Raw genomic sequence first — 17,196 nt, 5'->3', positions numbered from 1 at the left:
ATGTACGCACAACAGGACAGCCCACAGAGGGCTCTGACGTGCCCAATACTGTCATGGACTCTTGACCCAGAAGAGGAACCCCGGGTAGGAGTAAAGATAGGAGACAGAACATTTTCCTTTTTAGCAGACAAAGGAGCTACCAAATCCTGCATCAGGGAGGGAAGGTTTCCTTTGACAGATACCATAATGGACATGGAGGGATTCTCTGGGTCTATGGTACCGCTTCCTTTCACAGAAGATTTTCCCAAGATGATTGGTATGCAAGAAATAACAACGCCTTTGTTGTATTCCCGAAAAACACCAGTGAATGTATTGGAAAAGGAGATTATGAGTAAAATACGACAATTTTATTTACAGAAAACGGTATCATGTGCTCTACTCCAGGTATACACTATACAGAAGCAAAGGCAGTGATACATGCATTTTGTGGCTACAATGTTTTGCGAGGAGTGCCACTTCACCCAGATTTATGTCTCTATGGAATACAAGTGCTATTAGGATAGGTGCCCAGATTTGAAAATAAAATATTACATTTTTCCACAGAATTTCTATTTAGGCCAGCAGTATCTAGAGATATTCGACCCAGAAGTGACATTAATTTTCTATGTTTGACCATATTAGCCATGCTTAATATGGCCTGTGATCTGAAACGCAGACCAGGCCTTCTAGACTGTGCGATATAAAACGTTTAATATTGAGTGAAATGCAGGATTCCTTGCTATAATGCACAGTGTGATGTAAACACATTTATATTGATAGAAATGCAAGCATCAAGATTTGCTTTTCCATGCTGTGATGAAGTACATTACAATTTTTTCTAATAGTCCGGTTGCGAGCCAATGACCTTGAGGCTGGAACATCACATTCTGATTGTGTGAACAATGAGCCTCATTATGACAGTGGCGGTAAGGCAACAAAAGCGCCGGTAGTTCTACCGGCACCATTGTTACCATGCCACCACATTACGTGTTCTGCCCGCAGGTGCCGCTCTGCATGCCTGGCCAGACCACGCATGCAGAGCGGCACCAGCGTGCAGAGCAGGATGGTAGCAATGGTACTGTTATGAATGGTACCGCTGCTACCATCCTCCCCATTCCCATTGAGCCCTATAGGGGCTCAAATGGGAATGGGGAGATACAGGCTCCGGGTCCCGTGCAAGGGGAATTACTGGGCCCGCAAAGGTCGGAATGGCCTGGTTATTCCCGTTTCGCAGGACCCAGTTCCGGACCCGAGTTTGGGGGTAGCCATTCTCTTACTAAGGGCATGGCTACCTCCAACCTCGTAATGAGGCCCAATGTCTGTTTACAGCTATGTAGGCCCTCTCCGGGAAGGGAGCCAATGTACTCGCAAAACACAAAACATAGCTAGCGACAAACACTGCAAACTACAAAAGGACTGCCATCAGTAGTTCTATTATGTAGTTTTAAATGGTAAACCATAGTTCCTGGAACATTTTCTAATAGTGCAATAGTTGTCTTTTTTCCAATCATTTAATTTTTTCAATGTTTCCATTTTATTTTGAATTGTGGGATTTCTACAGGCATCCAAACCAGTCCTTCAACTCCATACCGTCTAACGTTAGTGAGTATGATGAGACTTTGTTTACCCTGCATTTGATAACACATTGAGAAAGGTATTGAGGTTTTGACTATTGAATGATTTGGTGAGGAAGGTGCTAGATTGTCTAGTATGTTCTGTGAGGTAGCCTATCATGACCTGGTGAGGCAGTAAGTTAGGTTTTAAGGTGACTTTATTTCTTGGAGAAGGTTGATCAGTCTTAGTCTTGATTTGAGGTACAATCAAATGACAATGTTTCAGCTTTTCCATTAATGATTTATTGCATTTTAAGTGTTTTGTGTATGGTGATAATAATGATGTGTTTCTTTTTTACATATTTCTAACTATTAAAAATAGTTATTTTGTATAAGAGAGTGTAAGACACATTCATTGAGTGTTCATTACTGAGTTATATCAGATGACTTTGAGCATGATTATTAGGTGTGGGGCATCTATTTAAACTACTGTGTATTGATGTGTTATACAAGGTACATGTCTTATGATATACACCAAGGGTTAATGGATGGTGTGAGCAATGTACCATCAATAAAAATATATGGGACATTGGTAAACCTCTCCTGTGTTGGGAATTGGGAGCAGCTGCCTACTGCAGGAGCTGTTGCCTGCTCTTCTCTCTGTTGCACACTGACAGGTACATGCTTTTCCCTACTCTTAAACCTAACACAGCCCATGCTGGGGTGGTCATGGACACTCCCACGGGGGTGGAGGCAAGGCCGTAGGGGTAGGGGTGATATAAATCACATCAGAACAATCAGCTAGGTATATTTAGAAGCAGCTATAACAAAGGAAGATAGAGTAATATTACACGGGACAGATGAGGAGGGCATTGAATGGTGCTCAATTTTGAGGCTTTCTTCAAAATTAAGGCCAGGTGATTGGAATGACCGTGGGACCGCTTTGGGCCCATCTTAAAATAATTGAGCCCCAGCTGCCCGCATGCAGCCTTGTCCTCTCTCCACCTCCCGACCAGCTTCCTGTGTTTTACCCGCCTCCTCCTGCCTCCCAACTCACCCCCCCCCGTGATTGGCTACTGCCTCACAGTGAGTATAGGCCAGCCACCGGCCGTCTCGCCGCCTCGTCATTCTTCAACATTAAGGCCAGGTGAGTGGAATGACCATGGGACCGCTTTGGGCCCATCTTAAAATAATTATTGAGCCCAGCTGCCCGCATGCAGCCTTGTCCCCTCTCCCCCTCCCGACCATCTTCCTATGTTTTTTCCCGCCTCCTCCCACCTCCGAACCCACCCCCCCGTGATTGGCTACTGCCTCACAGCGAGTACAGGCCAGCCACCGGCTGCCTCGCCGCCTCACCATTCTTCAAAATGAAGGCCAGGTGAGTGGAATGACCCTGGGACCGCTTTGGGCCCATCTTAAAATAATTATTGAGCCCCAGCTGCCCGCATGCAGCCTTGTCCCCTCTCTCCCTCCCGACCGTCTACCTGTGTTTTTTCCCAACTCCTCCCGCCTCCCAACCCGACCCCGTGATTGACTACTAGCTCACAGCGAGTACAGGCCCGCCACCGGCCGCCTCGCCGCCTTGCCATTCTTCAGAATTAAGGCCACATGAGTGGAATGACCCTGGACCGCTTTGGGGCCATCTTAAAATATTTATTGAGCCCCAGCTGCCCGCGTGCAGTCTTGTCCCCCTCTCCCGCTCCCGACCAGCTTTCCATGTTTTGCCTCACAGCGAGTACACTGGATTGGTCACTGGATAGATAAATCTGAAATCCCCAGGGCAGCCCTTTGCCTACCTACACTGGCGGCTCCAAGAGGTGTCAGGCAGGTGTCAGCAGGGGAACCCAATGAAGCCAGCAGTCAAGAGACACCAACAAAAAAACGTAAGTGTGGCTTGGGTGGGGTGTAGAGCAATTACTCTACTCCAGAAAGCCCCCGTCACTTTACCTTACCTTTTCATAAACTACACCATCACATACTTACACCATGCATATTTAGAGAGATTCGGATCCACCGACCAAAATGTACGCATGACTGGACTGTAAATGTTGTTTTGCATTACTTAAGTACATCATTTCCTTTGTTAGCACATGCCACACCTAGATGAAACCTGAATGTTAGCGAGATGGGTTTCTCGATATGAATGTTAGCATGTACCACACTTAGATGGAATTCTTGACTTTAGTCTGCGCCGCATCTAGACGGAAATTTGAATGTTAGCATGTGCCACACTCAGTTGGAATTCTTGACTTTAGTCTGAGCCGCAGCTAAACAGGATTATGAATGTTAGCATGCCCCACACTTAGACGGATTTCTCAACTTTGGTCTCTGTCGTGTCTGGAACGGATTATGAATGCTAGCATGTGCCACACTTAGATGGAGTTCTTGACTTTAGTCTGCGTCGCATCTAGATGAAAATTTGAATGTTAGCATGTGCTACACTTAGTCGGAATTCTTGACTTTAGTCTGAGCCGCATCTAAACACGATTATGAATGTTATCATGTCTCACACTTGGATGGAATTCTTGATTTCAGTCTGTTTCGCATCTAGACAGGATTATGAATGCTAGCATGTACCACCCTTAGATGGAATTCTCAATATGAATGTTAGCATGTACCACACTTAGATGGAATTCTTGACTTCAGTCTGCTTCGCATCTAGACAGGATTATGAATGTTAGCATGTACCACACATAGATGGAACTCTTGACCTTAGTGCGTCGCATCTAGATAGAAATGTGAATGTTAGCATGCTCCACACTTAGATGAAACTGTGAATGATTACAAGTGCAACACCCGAATGGAATCATGATAACTAGCCTTCCTCACAACTAGACAGAATTTTTGAAATTAGCAAGTGCCCCACACTCAGATGGAATAGTGAATGATAGCAAGCATCACACCTAGATATAATTGCAAGGACAGAAAGGCCAACTAATCAATCCACTAACGATTTCATCCCTCTGCATAAACCTCTCAAACTCTAACCAAACACAACCACAAGCCTAAAACGCAGCAATCCGCACAAACTTCACTACACTGCAACAACAAAACAAACCGCACATATACTTGCACAACAGCATACAATGACTACCGACCGTAAAACACCCCAAGCCCAGCCAACGGACCCACCGGGCTGAGGCTGCCAACAGCGAATCACTGCTCTCTTGCACTTTTCCAGCTTATTCCCACTAACTCACCCCCCCTCTCTCCCTCTTTCAGAGCTGCCAGAGCGCCAGGGGACCACACCGGTGGTGATAGTGTGCGGTACAAAAATCCTTTAACATCAACGTCAACTTCATTCCATTGATTTGATTGACAAACAGTTTTTTCAAGATGATGATGACGATGAAGAGATGATTTTTGACATACGCATACCATACCAGTTGACATTAGAGCATAGAGAGGTCCCCCAGAAAGTACTTTTGGTCAAAAAATGATCACAACACTTTCAGGAAGATTTAGAGATAGTGCCAAAAGAGGTAAGCAATAGTAGCCCCCACAATGTAGGCCTCCTGAAAGGAGTAGGATTGGTCAGAATTAAACTAAAACATAGGGCAATATTACCCCTATGCCAGAGACAGTACCCTATGCCAAGAGAAGCAGATGAAGGAATATATGACAATTGTCGCATTATGGCAACAGGGCATTATACAACCATCAGAATCTCCATGTAATACAGACGTGTACCCTGTGAAAAAAGGAAGGGGGGGTCTTGGAGGTTCATGCAGGACCTCCGCCATTTGAACAATATAGTGGAGGCAGAGTTTCCAGTGGTGCCTAACCCAGCAACCTCTGTGTGTATTATCCCTACAGACACCACTGACTTTGCATTGATTCAGTGATTTTAAGAATGCTTTCTTTTCCATACCATTCCACACAGAATAACATTATTTCAACGTTTTTACTTATTGTGGGCATAGATTTCAACACACCCAATTACCACAAGTGGATTGTGAATCGCACCCAGTGTTTTTAATAGAGTGTTACAAATGGACTTGGGAAATTCACAAACATAGAGTGTAGTAATACAATAAGTTGATTTCTTTTTGGTGTGCAGTACTGAGGAAGAACAATACAGACAGGATTCAATGATGCTTTTGACACTACTGGCAGAAATGGGGTACAAGGTGTAGAAAGACAAGCTGCAATTTTGCCAAAAAGAAGCAATTTATATGGAACAAATAATATCTTCCGAAGGAATGAGAGTAACGCCAGAAAGAGCAGAAGCAATACAAAACACACTACAGCCAACCACTGTTAAAGAAATACAGCAATTCTTGGCACTGTGGAACTATTGCTGATCCTGGATTTTCGATTGCAACACCTCCATTAGACCCATTTTACAAGGGATAAAAGAAGCACAAAAAGAAAAAGCCCCTCCCTTGTTTGGTCAATAGAGATGATTGAATCATCTAATGAGCTTAAAGAGGCGATCCGCACTGCCCCAGTTTTGGCTAGTCCAAATTATAAAAAGGAGTTTCTTCTAATGGGTATGTAATGACAGCTGTCCTCAAGCAGAAGAATCCAATAGGGCCCGAACCCCTGGCCAACTATTGTGGCCTTTTAGACCCAGTAATGCAAGGACATTTCCATGTGAACAGGTTTTAGTGGCAGCGGCATTCTCAATAGAAAAATAATCACTAATTACCTTGCGCTGTGACTTTATATGTAGATCATTACCTTTTTGCTCTTCTGGAAAAATCTAAATCTACTCTTGCCACACAGCCTGCATCAGGCTATGAGGTTATTCTTTCAAATCCCTTAAATAAAATTGTGAGATGCTGCATTGTTAATCCTGCCGCTTTTATTGTAAAACCTGTGGAGAAGGGTGAGTATATACACCATTGCTCTACATACACTGACATCTATGATGACATGCCCACACATTGAGGAGGATGCACTAGAGGGGGGAGAGGTATTGTTTGTTGATGGGTCATTGACAATCGATCAGAGCACAGAATTGAGACATACAGCAGGAGCAGCAGTGGTACATTGTGAGGATGGGGAGTATGAAGTGGTAACAAAAGTAAGGATGTCCTCACATTATTCTGCACAAGCAGCAGAGCTAATGTGTCACGGCTTCAGCTTCCAGGCTCAGGAGTGGCACGAACCAACCTACCCCTCCAGGGTCTTGGCACCTGCAAGTTAGACTTACACAAGCTTCCGCGACCTGGGCGGGGAAAGAGGGTTAGGATCTCGATGGTTGGATAGGTTCAGTAGTTAGGGTAACCGGAAAGAGGACTGGGAGAGGGGAGGTGGTCAGGGAAGGGGACATTGGATAACACAAAGCAATAACTGGTATTCATAGACATAGATATTCACAACATGCACATTTCCCCCCAGACCCCACAACAAGGCTTATAACCAGAAAGGGTTGTATCTCAAGGGGTGAGTGCTGGCCTCCTGCCTGCGCACTCTCAGGTCCGGAATCCGGAGCAGTGTTATGCTGAAAAGAGAGTGGGAATTACCATCTGCGTGTTACATCACACACCGAATGTTAACATTCACTCACTCTTGCACTAGAAGTTCATGCACCCTTCAGTGCCCAATAGTTTAGTACATGCAGCTGTTAATATGCCCCTTTACGAGCGGATTGCAGCCGCGCGTGGCTCTGCGTCTTTTATTGCCCAAAAGTTATGCAAGCTTTTTCCTTTTCCGAGTGGATGACTGCAGCGCGTGGCTCCGCATCCATTATTGCCCAAATCGTGTTGCCCCAAAGGCTTCTGTGCAGCAACAACTCGTGGCGTAATCTACATGGTTGTTAGTGGGTTAAACATGCCCGACTATGCGCTGCGTGTTTTTTCTATAGTTGCGCGTAGTTCGATTGCAGGCACTTATGGCGTTAATATTCAACACTTAGCTTGCTGGAGCAGGGGGGGGGGACATGAGGAGGTTGGGCGGAGCCCCCCTGCGCGTGCCCCTGACCTCCGTTGCTGGTGGTATCCTCTGACTCTCTATGGTTCTGCACTGCGCTGCTCGCCTTCCCCCAGATCGGCTTATGCTGCTGATTGTCTGCGGTACTTATCTGTATGGCTTGAGGGGCCCGGGTGGAGGTTGCATGGGGCGTGGCCCCTCGTGAGCTTCCCCTTGTTCGGAGCTCCGGAGAACACATCTTCTCTGGTTGCTGTCCTGAGCACAAGCCCCGATGCTGATCGTCATTAGTTCCTGAGCCCTTCCCGAGCCCTTCCCAACACTGGAATACTATGTTTATTATTGTGGCCCATGACAGTACTCCCCCCGCACAGGAGGATCTGGGCTTAGGTTTAGTTGGATGGTTACGATGGAATGCCTTCACCAGTCGCGGTGCATGAACATCCCTAGCAGATTCCCAAGATCGATCCTCCGGACCGTACCCTACCCAGTCAAAGAGGTAATATAGCCCATCTTTCCGGTGTTGCGAGTTCAAGATAGCCCACACTTCATACTCAGGGTGTCCTTGTACCATAATGGGTGGTGGTTTTATAGTACGGATAGTAGGTAGGGTGGGATTAAGCAATGATACATGAAAGGTTGGGTGGATCTTCATTTGGCTGGGTAACCTGAGTCTTACTGCCACCGGATTGATCACAGCGGTTATGGTAAATGGTCCAATGAATCGGGGCTGTAATTTACGGGGCCCTGTCATTTGAATGTGGTGCGTGGAGAGCCAAACTCAATCTCCTGGTTTATACTGGGGGCTATTACGTCTTTTTTTGTCTGCATAGGCCTTATAAGTTTGCTTGGCTTTATTTAGGTTTTGTTGTATCTTTGTTCAAACCTGGCTCGCATGTGAATGCAACCCTAACAGCGTGGGTACATTTTCCTGGGGTACATTAGCAACGGTGGGCAAGACCCTGGGATGGTAGCCGTAGACTCCATAGTATGGCGTGTACCCTGTGGAGCAGTGTACTGAATTGTTGTAGGCGATTTCAGCCAACCAGACATATTCCACCCACGATGATTCAGAGGTGGTGGTGTAACAGCGGAGGTACTGTTCAAGTCCCTGATTTACTTTGTCTGTCCATCTGTTTCGGGATGGTACCCTGAAGACAAACTCAGCTCCATGCCAATTAGTTGGCAAAAGGCTCGCCAAAAGCGTGAGGTGAATTGTGGCCCGCGATCAGTAATGACTCGCATAGGTAAACCGTGGAGTCGTACTATGTTTTACAGAAATAATTCTGCCAATTCTCCGGCAGTGGGGACACCCCGACAAGGAATAAAATGACCCATTTTGGTTAATGAATCAACCACGACTAGAATCGAAGTGTATTTTCGAATGGGTGGTAGATCCACAATCAGATCCACGGTAATCGTATGCCAAGGAGTCGGTGGAGAAGGCAGTGGTTGTAAAAAGCCGGCAGGTTTCTGATGACTGGCCTTTTGTCTACTGCAAGTGCTACACTTGGTTACATAGAGTCATACGTCCCGGTGTAAGGTAGGCCACCAGTAATGACGTGCCACATTTTGATGTGTTTTAGCTATTCCTAGATGTCCTGCAGTGGGAGCGTCATGACACCAACTCATAACCTCTTCCCTGAGGGTCGTTGTTGGTAAGTACAAGGCAGAGGCATAATACGGGAGACCCTTCACTAAGGTGTGTTGAGAACCTCGAGAACACCACTCATTCAATTCCTGAGTTGACATGGCGTGGAGTACATCCTCAAAGATATTGGGCCGACCGACTAACCCGACAATTCGAGCTGCGTGGATTATTGGACGTATTTCTTTGTTGTTTCTTATCTCATTTTCACGGTATCGTGACAACAGGCCAGCTTTACCATTATCTGATCCTGGACGATAGGTTATGAGGAAGTCAAAATCCGCAAAATAAAGCGCCCAATGCAACTGTCGGGGACTGAGGGTTTTTGCAGTTTTAATGAACTGTAGATTTCTATGATCTGTGATCACTGTTATGGTATGGTGAGCGCCCAGAAGATAATGGCGCCACTCCTCGAAAGCTGCCTTCATGGCCAATAATTCTCGGTCTGCTATGGTGTAATTTATTTCAGCCGGAAGCAGTTTCCGAGAGTAGAGAGGTCTAATAACCCTGTTGATCCATCCCGTTGAGATAAGACGGCTCCCAAGGCGTAACTGGAGGCATCAGTCTCAACCACGAAAGGCGACGCCAGATCCGGGTGCCTTAGAACTGGGGCCGAAGTGAAGGCGTGCTTTAGTTTTTGAAATCCTCGTTCTGCAGCCTCATCCCACTGGAATGTCTTCCCCTTTTTTAGCAAGGTTGTAATGGGGGTGACCAACTCCGAGAAGTTTTTTATAAACCTGCGATAGAAATTCGCAAATCCCAGGAATGTCTGTACTTCCTTCACAGTGGTAGGAGCCGGCCAATCTAGGACAGCTTGTACTTTTCTATGGTCCATTTGAACACCAGAGGGTGTCAAAAAATATCCCAGGAATTCTACTGTAGTACAATGGAATTCGCATTTCTCTATTTTTGCGAACAAATGATGTTCTCAAAGCCGTTGGAGTACTGCCTTAACATGTTTTACGTGATCTTGCATGTTATTAGAATATATCAAGATGTCGTCTATATAGACCACCGCAAACACGTCCAAATATCCTTGCAAAACCTTGTCTAAGAAGTGCTGGAAGGCTGCGGGAGCGTTGCACAAACCAAACGGCATCACTTGGTACTCAGAGCCGAATTTGGTTCTAAAGGCCGTTTTCCATTCATCACCGGTTCTTACCCGCACCAGGTGATATGCTCCTCGGAGATCCAGCTTAGTATAAACCTTAGCCTTGCGGACTTGGTCTAATAGAACCGGTATCAGAGATAAAGGGTATCGGTTCTTGATGGTTATGCGATTTACCCCGCGATAATCTATACACGTTCTCAAGTCTCCGGTCTTCTTAGGTATGAAGAAGAGTGGAGACGAGACCGGTGAATTAGATGGCCTGATAAATCCATTCTTTAAATTAGTGTCTATATAGTTCTTTAAATGGATGGTTTCTGCTTCTGTGAGGGCGTAAACCCTACTACAAGGCAAAACCGCCCCTGGCTCAAAATCAATTCGGCAGTCAAATGGCCTGTGAGGTGGCAGAGTTTCAGCTGCTTGCTTGCTAAATACATCCCGGTACTCGAGGTATTCTGGAGGCAAAGAACTCAGATCGGGTGCCTCGACGAATGTGGCACAAACACTTATTTCAGAGCTTTGAACAGGCTCGTCGACCTTCTCTGAGACAATACAATGCTCCAAGCAATATGGAGAGGTTAGAGAGACTTCCCCCCTTAAACCATTGCACCTGCGGATCGTGTTTAATCAACCAGGGTAAACCTAGAATGATCCCAAACTGAGGGGCTGCAATCAGATCAAACTGAATGTTTTCCATATGACATTGTTGGCAGCATAACGACAGCGTTTGAGTACACTGTGTAATAAGTCCAGAACTTAATGCAGTGCCGTCAACTGCTCGTACCGCCTCTGGGACGCCTTTCGACTTAAGGGTACTCCTAGTTTACGCGCATATGCTATGTCAATAAAGTTGCCCGTGGCCCCTGAGTCCAACAGCAAAGCCACGGAGACCCTCTGATCGAGAAAACCCAGGGTACCTGTCAAGGTTATATGTGGAGCAAAATTAGCAAACTTAACTGCTGGGGCATCTTCTGCCACTTGGCTCGACCGTATCACCCCTACTACTGTCGAGCTGATACATTTCCCTGTGCATTGGGTTTGGTGGAACACTCCTTTACAAAATGTCCTGCTAACCCACAATACATACAGAGTCCCTCCTTACGTCGGCGCTCTTTTTCCTCTTTAGTAAGAGGACCTCTGGTCGAGCCTATTTGCATGGGTTTGTCTCCAGACGTCTTTTCAGACGGGCCTGTAGGACGTGGCCCACGGAACTGATCTAACCGTACTATCGGTCTTGAGTCCCCGCGTTTCCTGTCTCCCCGGCGCTCTACCTGCCGGTGATCTAATCGCAAAGCTAAATCGATCATTGCTGGGCAATCGAGTGGCTGGGGATCAACTTGAGCTATGAGATCTTTAAGCTCTTCTCTCAGTCCCTGATAAAAAAGGGACATTTGTTTTTCTCGAGGCCATTCTGCCTCTGCAACCAGGCGGTTAAACTGGGTGACGTATGTCACCAATTCTTTATTCCCTTGACGCAAGGTTAGCAACTCCCGATCTTTGCACATTGTAGCCGCCCTACGATCAAATATCTTTCCGAACTCATTCTGAAAGTCTTCCCAGTCATACAAAACTGCATCATCCCTTTGTATTAATGGATTTGCCCAAGCCGCTGCGTCCCCCGTCAAATACGAAATAACAAAAGCTGTTCTAGCTTGGGTTGATCGAAATGCTGCAGGTTTGGTCAAGAAATGAAGTTTACATTGTGTGGGGAAGGTCTGATATTTCGGAGGATCCCCCCCATATCTTTCCGGGGGACCCAAGGGAACCATGTGTTCGGGAGTTACATGTACCTGGACCGGAGTAGGCGTCGCTGCACCACCAGGAAGGGGGGAAGTTTGGGCAGATAGACTGCGCATCTGGGTGGCCAACACCGCGTAATCTTGTCTAGTGGCAGCAAGCTCAGCCTGCAGATTTTGCAGGACCTTGGTGAGTTCCTCCATGACTGGTTAGGTCGTACCACTCGGGAGCCGGTGACACTTGGGCTTGTGCTTCTGTCACGGCTTCAGCTTCCAGGCTCAGGAGTGGCACGAACCAACCTACCCCTCCAGGGTCTAGGTGCCTGCAAGTTAGACTTACACAAGCTTCCGCGAACCGTGCGGGGAAAGAGGGTTAGGATCTCGATGGTTGGATAGGTTCAGTAGTTAGGGTAACCGGAAAGAGAAGGGGACATTGGATAACACAAAGCAATAACTGGTATTCATAGACATAGATATTCACAACATGCACATTTCCCCCCAGACCCCACAACAAGGTTTATAACCAGAAAGGGACTTATCTCAAGGGGTGAGTGCTGGCCTCCTGCCTGCGCACTCTCAGGTCCGGAATCCGGAGCAGTGTTATGCTGAAAAGAGAGTGGGAATTACCATCTGCGTGTTACATCACACACCAAATGTTAACATTCACTTACTCTTGCACTAGAAGTTCATGCACCCTTCAGTGCTCAATAGTTTAGTACAAGCAGCTGTTAATATGGCCCTTTCTGAGCGGATTGCAGCCGCGCGTGGCTCCGCGTCTTTTATTGCCCAAAAGTTATGCAGGCTTTTTCCCTTTACGAGCGGATGACTGCCGCGCGTGGCTCAGCGTCCGTTATTGCCCAAATCGTGTTGCCCCAAAAGCTTCTGCGCAGCAACAACTCGTGGCATAATCTAGATGGTTCTTAGTGGGGCCCGGGTGGAGGTTGCGTGGGGCGTGGCCCCTCGTGAGCTTCCCCTTGCTCAGAGCTCCGGAGAACACGTCTTCTCTGGTTGCTGTCCTGAGCACAAGCCCCGTGCTCTTGTTGAACGCGTGCACATGCGCGCGTGTGCCTCGCCCGACGTGGGCTTCAACATGTAGTTCTTGGCCCGGGAGTGCTTGGGAGATGTGGTCCTTGAGCTGTTTCTCCTGCAGAAAGGACACAACAGCCTTTTGTACAAAAGTATTTTGTTTTTTGTGGCTTGCATCTTCTTGATGCTGATCGTCATTAGTTCCTGAGCCCTTCCCAACACTGGAATACTATGTTTATTATTGTGGCCCATGACATAATGACACTAATATCAGCATTAGAGATGTACATAGATGACCCTGTCACTGTTATTTTGACTCCACATAGGTCACCTTCACAGTACATTCAGGACTATCCCGATAGAAAAGGAGGGGTTTTAAGAAGTCTGATGGCTCCCCAGTGCAGCATGCTCAACTATTGTTTAGATTAATTGAAGCGTTATGGATCTCTTCAGAAGTGGCAGTGGTAAAATGCACCGCCCATACCAATGCAACAGGCATGGTAGAATGCGGTAATGCTGTAGCAGTTACCAGAGCAAATGAAGCAGCATACTTACCAATCATATTTGAGATAGTAGCAATATCTACTGAAACAACACAACAACAAATGCAAATGACAGAACCCTACAATGCCTTACGCCTGACACAAATAATCAAACTACAGGACGTGCACCTCAACAAGAGAAAGAATTATGGGCAAAAAGAGAGTGTTTCTTATCACCCAAAGATTTAATTTGGAGACAGAACATTACAGGAAACCCTGTTTATGCCATTAGAGCTTAGAATCACCCTTGAACAACTATATCATCGCGCACACATATCTAAAGAGTATATACCAGGGGGGCGTGGACAGCATGCGAGCAGCAAGGACATGAGTCCTGTGAGCTCCCTCTGGCCGCCCGCGATATCCTGTTTAAATATCCTTTGGACGGACCGAATCGGCCTGGAAAGACACCCGAGCTCACCTAAACCGGTATAGCACCCCTGGAAGAAATCCTGACTCCCAGACGAAATCCGCTCAGCATCTACTTCGACAAACCCGGAGGCCCCCTGGGCGCGAGGAAATGCCCACCAAAATGGCCACCGCAGCCAACGACTGAGGAGGATACGGGCCGCCGAAACACTACGAGGAGGGGAGGAGGGACCCAGAGCCCGCTCCTCCGTGCGGGTCTGCGGAACACAAGCGTGCACTGACCCGGCGGTACCCTAGATTGCCAGCTTGACCTCCGAAGTGCCGGAGACACACGCATGACTGTGTCGAGGGGTGAGACAAGCGCTGGTGCCCCGGACACATCCTGCTGCACCGCGACCTTGTAAGGTGCTTCCCCACCGTGTGAGACGAGCAGGGGGCACCATGGGCAAAGATAAAACAAAACGCGGTACCACACAAAGCACCATGGACCAATACGCAACTAGCACCCCCACCACTGAAATGGAGGCGGAACCACCGACGGCCTCCCCGCCTGAGGCTGGAGACCTGAAGTTAAAGGACGTGATGGCCACCATCGCTACTTCTCGCTCCTCAATGGAGAAAAAAATGGACGGCATCCCAGCAGTGGTCTCGTTCCTCCAACACGACCTCCAAAAGCTGTCCTCTCACACAGGGGAAGTAGAACAGAGAGTCTCGAACGTGGAGGATGATCTTGGTGGGGTCCACCTGCAGCTATCACAGGCAATCACACGTCTAAAATCTCTGGAGGCACGAGTGGAGGAGGGAGAGGGCAGATCACGCCGTAACAATATTCGCATTTTGGGACTGCCGGAAGGAGCAGAAGGTCCCAGTATGGAGATCTTCCTCGAGCAATTGCTAGCAGACCTGGCGGCACCGAAATCCTTCTCCAATTTCTTTTCAATAGAGAGCCCACCGAGTACCATCAGGGAGTCCAATACCTGGGGCCCCCCCGAGGACCGCCATCGCAAAGCTATTGAACTACCGAGACAGAGACGCGATACTGCAGATGGCCCGATCCGGAGGCCCGACTACATACAACGGCTCCAAAATCGCGTTCTTCCCGGACTACACCCGGGAAGTGCAAAGAGCCAGGCAATCCTTTGAACATCTAAAGAGGAAACTGCACTCTATGAACGTCAAATATGGACTGCTTTTCCCGGCACAACCCAAGATCCAGCACAACGGCACCACGGTGCACTTTATGGACCCAAAAGAGGCCTGGAATTGGGCCGAGACACACATCGCCGGGAATTGGGATTCGGGGATAAAAGAATAAACAGAAGACTGGGAGGACAAGGTGTCCTTATACGCAGATGACCTACTAATATACCTACAGGACCCACGTGACTCTTGCCCTATCGTGACGCAGTTGCTAAAAAGATACGGCAGGTTCAGCGGCCTTCGTGTCAACTGGTTTAAATCCATACTGTTCCTAGTTAGCCAGAAAGACAATGCAGTACCAGACAAATGCCCATACCGCACTGAAAGGGAGCAATTTAGATACCTAGGCATACAAATTACACATAAATTGACAGACTACGGGCCTCATTACACGGATGGCGGTAAGGATTTACCGGTACCGGTAAAATACCGGTACCGGTAAATCCTTACCGCCTTACTTCGAGGTCCCTTTGCGGGTTGGGGCATTTAACGCCTGCTTTTTGCAGGCGTTAAAAACCAACCCGCAAAGGGACCCAGGGAGCTAATTACCGTACCGCAATTTGCGGTACCGTAATTAGCGCCTTCCCCATTCCCATTGAGCCCTATGGGCCAAAAATGGGAATGGGGAAGGGCAATGGTGGAAGGGGGAATTACCGCCCCGCCAACCTTGGAATGGGGCGGTAATTCCCCTTTCCGCCAAGGCGGTGCCGGTATTTTACGGGCATGAACCATGGCGCCAATAGCGCCATGGTACTCTGCCATCCGTGTAATGAGGCCCTGTGCCCAAGAATTTACTCCCTATAACGTTAAAGTTCAAAGATGACGTCCAACATTGGATGTCCTTACCGCTTACACTATTAGGACGCGCTGCACTTTTCAAAATGATGGCCCTCCCCCGCTTTCTTTATATATTGCAAAATGCTTCACTGCCTGTTGCACCCAGTGAGTTTCATAGAATAGATCAAATAATCAGGAAATTGCTATGGAAAGGGGGATGCCCACGTCTGGCACTCACGACCCTACAAAGATCCATATGGGAAGGCGGAATCGGACTCCCCCAGCTGCAAACATATTACTGGGCCAGTCAAATGGCAATAATAAATGACAAACTCTACGGGGACACCACACTACCGCACAATAGAATGCTGGATTCCAACCCATGAGAATGACCCATCATGAAATACCTCTATTGCCAAAAAGACCGGGCTGCAGCCCCATCCATGCAGACACATAAAACTCTAATATGGTCAGATACTCATAAATACTTAGGCTGGGACGGGAAGCTAACCCCAGCACAACCACTGTGGAATAATAAACACCTCCCGGAAGTGAACAAACTCCCTAAATGGCGCTCCTGGTCCCAACTAGGCATTACAAAAATTGGGGACGTAGTGAGAGAAAACGAAATAATACCATTCGAAGTTTTAGCCACCACTTTTACGCTTCCCCCCAATGAACAATACCGCTATGTGCAACTTAAACATGCGCTACAGGTCCATCTCCCCGATATGATAGACATGCCAGACTACTCCACGCTGGAACGCAACCTGTTCCCAGAAATGATTAGACACAAAGTCACGTCTACCTTATATAGTGCCATAACTTCCTTCGCCACAAAAGAACTATCAGGTTTGAAGGCCAAATGGGAGAGGGATGTGGGCGCCATACTTCCTGAGGACTGGGTGGCTGCATTAATGTTCCCCAGAGAGGTGGCTATCTCCTCCAGGTTCAGGTTAATACAACTGAAGGTACTGCACAGAATTTATTACCCGAGGGTAGCACTATTCAACTGGGGGAAAACCACCGACCCGCACTGCCTGAGATGTAAAAGGGAGGAAGGCTCCTACTATCACATACTGTGGGAATGTGCCGTCATCCAACGATACTGGCAGCAATGCTGCAGCGAACTGTCAAGGGTAATGGGCAAAAGAATTCACATGAGCCCCAAACAACTACTGTTGGGAATAGAAGAGGATATCGAGCTAACACGTTATGAAAAAGCATTTTTATCTACCACCTCTGCAATACTGAAAAGGAATATAGCGCAACTCTGGGGCTCTGCAACAGCACTGACTTATGAGCAATGGTTAACAGATGTGGACATTTGAATTGCAATGGAAAAAAGAGTGTATACAGCCCGGGGATATCCTGAGAAAGCTCA

This window comes from Ambystoma mexicanum, chromosome 8 (genome assembly GCF_040938575.1).
Source record: "Ambystoma mexicanum isolate Mex_15411 chromosome 8, UKY_AmexF1_1, whole genome shotgun sequence".
Classification (NCBI taxonomy): Eukaryota; Metazoa; Chordata; class Amphibia; order Caudata; family Ambystomatidae; genus Ambystoma; species Ambystoma mexicanum.
Note: the sequence above shows the minus strand (reverse complement) of the source record.